The sequence below is a fragment of the Lycium barbarum genome, chromosome 6 (assembly GCF_019175385.1).
Source record: "Lycium barbarum isolate Lr01 chromosome 6, ASM1917538v2, whole genome shotgun sequence".
NCBI lineage: Eukaryota > Viridiplantae > Streptophyta > Magnoliopsida > Solanales > Solanaceae > Lycium > Lycium barbarum.
Genome location: NC_083342.1, coordinates 91,072,964 through 91,080,756, shown reverse-complemented (window position 1 = coordinate 91,080,756; position 7,793 = coordinate 91,072,964). Strand labels below are relative to the sequence as shown.

Genomic DNA, 7,793 nt, shown 5'->3' with positions numbered 1-7,793 from the left:
ATAGTCAATTTCCTATTAAATGTTAATTAGATTATAATCGCAATTAATGGTCATTATATGTATATGAACGTACTTTAAAGGGATTTAATTGGTTAATTGATTTTAATTTGTTCACGATTAAAATGATTAATTAATTATCACTTTATAAAATTGGATCATTAATTTAAATTTTACGTTTTTGCCCCTATATACATATATATGCACATATATACACAATTGTATACATGTGTATATATGTTAAATGTTGGGCCCTCCCCTTCTCTTTTTAAAGATGGCCGAGTCCAGCCTAAAATGGGTCGACCCGGCCCAGATCTGCATTTAAATGCATCTAAACGATCCCTTTAATTCATTGGCCCCAAATTGAGACAAGGATTCTCTCTCTCTCTCTCTCTCTCTCTCTCTCTCTCTCTCTCTCTCTCTCTTCGAATCCTCACGTCACATAGCCAGAATTGGTAAAGTCGAGGACCCACGGCGGTCCTCGCATGGTAGAGCAGAGACAAGAAAGGTAAGAGCATTAATTGTTCTGCCAATTCTCGCCCAATTTCACCCTTGTTCAACCCCAAACGCACTGAAAGTCTTTTCCTTTTCCCCTTTTGATTTCTGCAATGAATTAATGGGTTTTGTCCCTTAGCCGACTTGAAAACTCGATTTCTATTGGTCCGTAGCAAATGTCATGGATTCAAGACGAATCCTTGACAAAATCGCTTCTCCCACATCGGATGGCAACCAATTTTTAAGGGTTTTAATCTCTTACATAAAGGATACCTTATTTCACTTCGAAAAACAAGCTTGAATGAGCATAAGTCTTGAAATCCCTAAAACTTTAGGCGTTTGAGCAAACATTCGATAATCTAGGGTTAAGCTTTTTGCAAACCTTTAAGTTTTGAGTAAAAAATTTTAAATGTTTTTTCTTTGGGTTCTGTGGCTAAGATCGTGTAGAAGGAGGCAAGGTTCTGAATTTCATTCTCGACGAAAGGCTGCTCGGAGAAAGGGTAAAATCCATGTCTTTTTGTCATTTCATTAATTATGTGTTAGTTTGCTTAGTTTTGTCCATATGTATATGTTTACTTATGTCTGCTTTAGATTTGGAGTTGTGTTTTATTAAGTGCTTAAATGCTTAGGTTTGTTTAGTCTGGTTCCTGTTTTAGGCTCTTATGCTTAGGTTATGTTATTTGTGTTGTTAGGTTAAAGAATGGTTATGATAAAAGGATGCTTAGGGTATTATGTCATTTTTTAGACTTTAAACTGTTTTAAGCCTTCCTTTAATGAATAGGTGTTAGCTTGTAGATGTTGTTGGTATATCGTTTGAATTAGTAATGTTTAAACCATATTTGTCCAAGATTAAGAAGGGATTCTGATTTTAGATATGAATCCATGCCTTGTATTTATAGGTTTGATTCTGGTATAGGAGAGTTGTTAGACCTTAAGGGACTTATTTGTTTGGCTATTTGTTCCCAAGTATTTATGAATACTATTCAATGAGCTTAGAGTCCTATAGGTTTGAACTTTGGTACTGTAAAAGGTCCTTCGGTTAGTCCTTTCTTGGTTATGTTGAGTTTCAGAAATTTACGTAAAAAATTAATTGTATGCTTAGACCACTTTTAGGTGCAAAGAATAATGGAGTTTTTTTTTTTCTAATATGTTTTGAGGTATGGTTGCTTACAAAAAGGATTTAAGTCAAAACTAGAAGTGTCACCTATCTCTTTAGCTTTGTCAAAGTTGTCCAGTGCATATGCATGTGTTATTAACATGAATCTGCGATAGTGTTGTATTTATGATTCAGCTTGTTTCAAATGTTTTGCTCAAACTACCCTTTTTTATACCAAAAATGTTAGCATGTACCCTTTTACCTCTATTTAAAGAATTAACTTAGCAATTAGAACTCAAACTCGGTAGAAGTAGCATTTGTGTACTTCCTTCCCTTTCCAAAAACATTTTATCTGCATGTATGAGCTTTTAAACTATGTCTGGGATGTCTTGGAAGTGCATACCTTGCATATTCTGTGGGATTACTCTTTTTTTTTTTAAAAAAAAAAAAACTAAATATAAGCACCCTAATCTAAGTAGGTGTTCATATGTGCTTAACTAGTCTTAAGTAATCTGTTTTGGGTTCATTTAGATAATGTTGTTAAATCTCAGCGAGTGATTATTATGTTGGTTTGGTTTAGATTAAGTCAATTAGTGTTTAAGGCTAGTGTTAAAATCTGGATATATAGGTGATGATTTGCCAAGCATATGTGGTGTAGGGTTTCATGCTTGCTCAGTCAGTATTAGTAATGCCATCTATGTTTAGTTTTTCATGTTCAAATGTTAGTGTAAAATCCTCTATACCTTCATCTTCCTTTTATCTTGTTGTTTTTATATGGGTTGGTCCTTTATTTGACATGTAAAATTATCATGGATGTGTGTTTGAATCTGATGTGCATTACTTGCCTTGAAATTGGGTTAATTGTTGTAACGATGGCCTTTTCTGTATTTTCGCCCTTTCCCGAGCAGTGATTAGCTCATTTTTTACCCGAGGGAACCGTTGTCACGCTTCCCGGGGTGTCTAGACCTGGATTCGGGTAAATTTTGTGAAATATAGGCTTAAAGTGAAAAAGAGTTGACCTAAAGTTGACTCGATCAACGAGAGCTCCGTTGGGAATTCGGAGGCCACGAGCGCGTTCGTAGCGTGTTTTTAAGTGTGTCTACGTGTATGGTATGTGAGCAGATGGCCTCGGAAACTAGTCGGAAAATCAGATCAAATGGTGAAACTTGGAAAAAAATTCTGGTGTCTGATCAGGGGCGGAACTACAGGGGTGCAAGGGTGCCAATTGAAGCCCCTTCGTCGGAAAATTGCACTATATATGGGGTCAATTTTTTGATTCATGTATAAATATTAATGTTGCATCCCCTTAACATAATGGAGAACTCAGCTCAGCGGCTGAGGCGCCTACTATTGAGCCCATGGTTGCGGGTTCGATTCTTTGTAACAACACTTTTTAACCCTTTTTCATCCAGTCCCTTTTTCTTGAACTCCCTTATCAAATGTTCTGGCTCCGCCCCTGTGTCTGATATGCTGGTGTCCGCTGCAGCGGCACCGCTGGGGCAGTGATGGTACCGCTGGAGCGGTGAAGAGCAATTGTGACTAGACCGCTGGGGCAGTGTCTCGATCGCTGGAGCGGTCGACGAGCAGTTTTATAAGTTTAAAACCCCAAAACCCTAGTCATTATTTCTATTCCGACTTGAGAGCTTTGTGAAGGTGAATTTGAGGGTTTTCAAGTGGTTTCTTCCTTAAGGTAACATTCCTACCTTATTATGGTTTCATTATTCATTAACCTCTCTTAATCATCTAGCATAATCTAGAATCTAATGGGTCTTTAAATGGGTTTCTTGAGTTGAGTTCTAAAATCAAATTGGCTTCCTAGATTATGAATAAACGATATTAATGTTGTTATTTATGCGAAATAATGATATATCTAGGCTTGTTAACCAATAGTCTTCCATGTAAGAGTTGAAATTCATGAATCAAAGTTAGAGTTCTTAGACCCAATTTAGGGGTTTTCATATAAATGATGATTTTGAGAATTAATTGAGTATTCCTATGATTAAAGTGATGGATTTTTCCCTTTTGGTATTGAATTTGGTATTTTGATCATAAAATTCCCGTTTTTCCCTTGAGACCCCTTTTTCCTAAATTAAGGGTTGGAATTTGACCCGAACAGAAAGTAACCAATATGGGTATCATTATTCATGGTTTCTTACACACAATTCATATGCGATAGAGTTTGGTTATTGGAGACGCTTCGAAAGACAAGGCAACGTGTGGGTTCGTGGCACCTGTTCGGCTGCCAGGTAGGTTATGGCATCCCTTCCGGTAGACTCCGGTTAGTTTCATATATTCATGTATTAGAAGGAACGGAGAATGCATGTATAGGAATTGGAGATTTGGGATGGAATCTTACGATGGTATTGTTGTGTGATTTGTGTGTTCGGGCTTGTGGCCTGTGGATTCTTTAGGTTGTTTGATGTGGTTTTTCGTTAATATCGGTGGATATATGTGAGTTGGAAGTAGCGGGTGAAACCTATTGTTGTGTCTAATGATGAGAAATTCCCGTAATATGTGATTTTTGTGTTATGCCATTACTAGTGAACCTAGTTGATAGATGGGAGGCTAAAATACACCAGCGATTGTGATTGAGTTCTAAAAGGAGTTGTGACGAATGATTGTGAGTATAAGGCGAGATTACTTGTTCTAAGCTAATAGGCTGATTTAAGGAAGTGGTAATAATGTAAATTGACCTTTGTGTGTGGGACTAGCCACCCCGTTATGTGTGTTTGATTGTTCAATTGTGTTGGCTTGATGCCATGTGTAGTTGGTAGATATCGAATTCTACTTATTTTCCTGATTCGGATAGGATTGCCATACCCGTTGTTGGCATTTGTACTTGGATATATTGTTGGTGTACCCATTGTCGGTACTTGAGTTATTGATATATGTTGGCATACCCATTGTTGGTATTGTGATGTGATACATTATTGGCATTCCCGTTGTGGTATTTGTGCTATTGAACTTGGTGGTTGATGTTGACAAATGCATTGCATACATTCTCTCATATTCATGATGCATGGTCGACACCCGGTGATGATTCAGTATCGTTGATTGAGTGAAACTGATATTTTGATAAACTCTTTTACTTGAGTGATTGTGAGAAGGCCGATGTCCGAGGTTCAATTTCGTAATCGTTGACATATGCATTGCATACATTCTCTCATATTCACGATGCATAGCCGATACCCGGTGATGATTCGGTATCGTTGATGGAGCGAAACTGATATTTTGATAAACTCTTTTACTTGAGTGATTGTGAGAAGGCCGATGTCCGAGATTCAATTCCGGAATCATTAACATCTGCATTGCATACATTTTTTCATATTCACGATGCATAGCCGATACCTGGTAATGATCCGGTATCGTTGATGGAGCGAAACTGATATTTTGATAAACTCTTTTGAGTGATTGTGAGGAGGTTGATGTACGATGGTTATATTCGAGCATCGTTGTTGCATGGCCGATTCTGATGTTATCCCGGAATCGTTGTTAGTACACGGACTCCGCGGGTCCCTTAGAGTGGTGCCGGTAAGACTCCCCCTGTGAGCAATTAGTTAGAGTCCCGTCTGTCTGTTTGGCAAAGATCCGGGATGGGTGGCACTCAGACTTCGCGAGTCATACTGGGTTGTGCTACCGAGACGTCGATATTTCCGTCCGGAGTACATGTGTACACCTCATTTGCATGCCATGGCATTGCATCCATACATCTTGCATTGCATTGATACGTCTTGCATTGCATTGCATTATGGCTTGTTTGAGATGATTTGGTGTTTGCTTATGATGATTGGATTCAGATTGATTTATTCCGACTTGGCACATTTGGGATTAGATGCTTTACTTAGGCAATGACGTGCACTTGGATATGAATTTATTGATTGAACTTGTTGAGGTATCCTATAGACCGTCCGTAAGATTAGTATATGTTTGGTCTCTATGTGATGTAGGATAACGAGTGTCTTAATGATGAGTTGACTACTAGACTGAAACGATCGATAATGTTATGTGAGTTCCGATATCGTTGCGAGCTTGACTGGTGAATTATTAGAATGAAATTAATGCTTAAGGGTATTGATGTGCAATGTGTGGTAGATAGTCGTATAACTTGACTGGGTTGTTATCATGTTTATCTGCGAATTCTTTTACTGATATGTGTTACTAATCATTGTCGGCCTATGATACTTACTTAGTACGCGTGGTTTGTACTGATATTGCACCTGCTGCACCCTTTTTGGGGTGTAGATTTGTTTCAGGTGATTGATCGAAGCATATGTGGAAATACGCGGTGCCTATCTGGAAGACCTCCTCCCATTTCATTTCGGGACAGAGATTGAGTTTTAGAATGTAGTGGTAATCTGAAATCATTAGTCACTCTTGTACTAGTCTAGACCAGGTCATGGGAAGTTGGATCGAGTCTGTATTTGTTACATCGTTGTAATTATATTAAATCCTGAGTTTATTGCATGTATTATGAAGCTTCCGCTGAATTTCTAAGTATCTACTGATTTAAATGAATCACCTTTACTTAATTGATGTATAATCAATGAGAGGGTTTCCCTACCGAGGTGGAAAAGGTAGGTACCCGCGCGACCCCAAAATGGGTCGTGACAATTGTTTTGTTCAAGAGTGGTATATTCCTTTGTATATCATGTACGATTGAGTATATGGTACTGTATATCCTGTTTTAGTTCTAGTCGAGTTGTAAATTAGAAAGTGTATATGGTATATCACTCTTAAGTATTTTCTTTAGATAAGTTTTAAACTATATATATTGAGTATATCCATGTATATCGCGTAGTCCTAATCTTGTCTTTTTAAGTAAGGTAATTGTTGGGCCTGCTATGTGTTTTTTTTGTCAAAAAATATTAAAATGGGTCTGGGCCTTAAAATGAATTCATATCCGTTTTGGCCTATTTCTAGGCCTGAAAGTTGTTTGATTTATTTTGTCTTTCTTTTGGGTGTTGTCGTTTGGTCTCGGCATTATTGGGCCACCTCTGCATCTTTTGGGCTTACTGATTCACCTTATGCATACTGGGCTATTATATTTCCCTTTTTGTGAGCTTAACGAATGTTGATTCATATCTATGTGAACTTGGGCTTTACATTTTCTTTTCTCTTTCGGTCATATAGAGCCTAATTGCTTCATTTTCCTTTTTGGGCTATTACTTGTTTAAATGGGTCTTATGATTGGTATATATATGTTTAAACAAAATGTTTAAGTGTTATGTGTTTAAAACATTATTAGTTATATGAGTATTTACTTATAGATTCTCTCTAACCCACCATCTTTCTTTTCTCCTCCCCTTCGCGTACCTGCGAGGGGAACACTTTGCATAATTCCGGTTGGGCCTGAGGCCCAACATGTCATTCGATTGAGGCAAACCCGCAATAATGGATTGGAAGGGAAGCAAATACTGGAAATGATGAAGGCCCAACAATGAGTGAAAATTGCATATTTAGGCCTATGGGCTTAGTACACCCTTCAGCCTACTGCTTTATTCTATTTTATGTATTTTTATGTATTTGTAAAACATATGTGATTAATGAAACCCTTATAGTAGAACGTAGTTGAAAACCTAGGCGAAACAATTTTAATGTCCTTTAGAATGGTTAGGACGCCCCAATATGATTTTCACACCCAAAAATATGAAGAGGAATAAAAGATTACTTGATTATTTTTTACAAATCTTAATCAAGTAGGTTTAAAAATTGGTTGAATTTTACCTTTCTATTTCAAATGATTTTATGGATTTTAAACTCTTTTAAAGGGATAAAGGTTTGACTTGGTCTTTCTTTCAAAAAATAAGTTGGTTTTCAATTTGGGCTCTTTTCAAAGGACTTTCAAAACTAAAATGTTTTAAGTGATATAATTCAATAAAATGTTGCCTTTATAAACTCAAGCAAGGAAGAGTTCTTCTAAAACCAAGGTTTATATAAGGGTTTTGGCTCATTAGATATATGGTTGACCTTCAACAGTGGACAAACTATAAACTCTCTTTTTTTATTTTTTCAAAGTGAAAGCTTGCATGGCATTTAAAGGTAAAACCATTTTTGAGAAAACACCATAAGGGAGATATACTATTAGGACCAAGAATAGTAGAACTCTACCGAAAAGAAATCTTAAGTGGGTTTGGTCTAGAAATGAGATATTCAACCTTAAATTTTTATATGATTTTTCCGAACGAAAATCCAACTCTTTTCCTTC

At 37.0% G+C, this 7,793-nt stretch overlaps 1 long non-coding RNA gene across 2 annotated transcripts; it reads left to right on the top strand.

Annotated features, from left to right (window-relative positions):
• The first annotated feature begins 312 nt into the window (after nt 1–312).
• LOC132644809 (uncharacterized) lies at nt 313–6,099 on the top strand. 2 transcript variants are annotated; one of them, XR_009583926.1, is made up of 4 exons: nt 313–505; nt 931–992; nt 3,765–3,834; nt 5,831–6,099. It is a non-coding gene; the product is annotated as an uncharacterized LOC132644809 (long non-coding RNA). The 2 variants fall into 2 exon arrangements; XR_009583925.1 differs by lacking the exon at nt 3,765–3,834.
• The last annotated feature ends 1,694 nt before the right edge of the window (nt 6,100–7,793 follow it).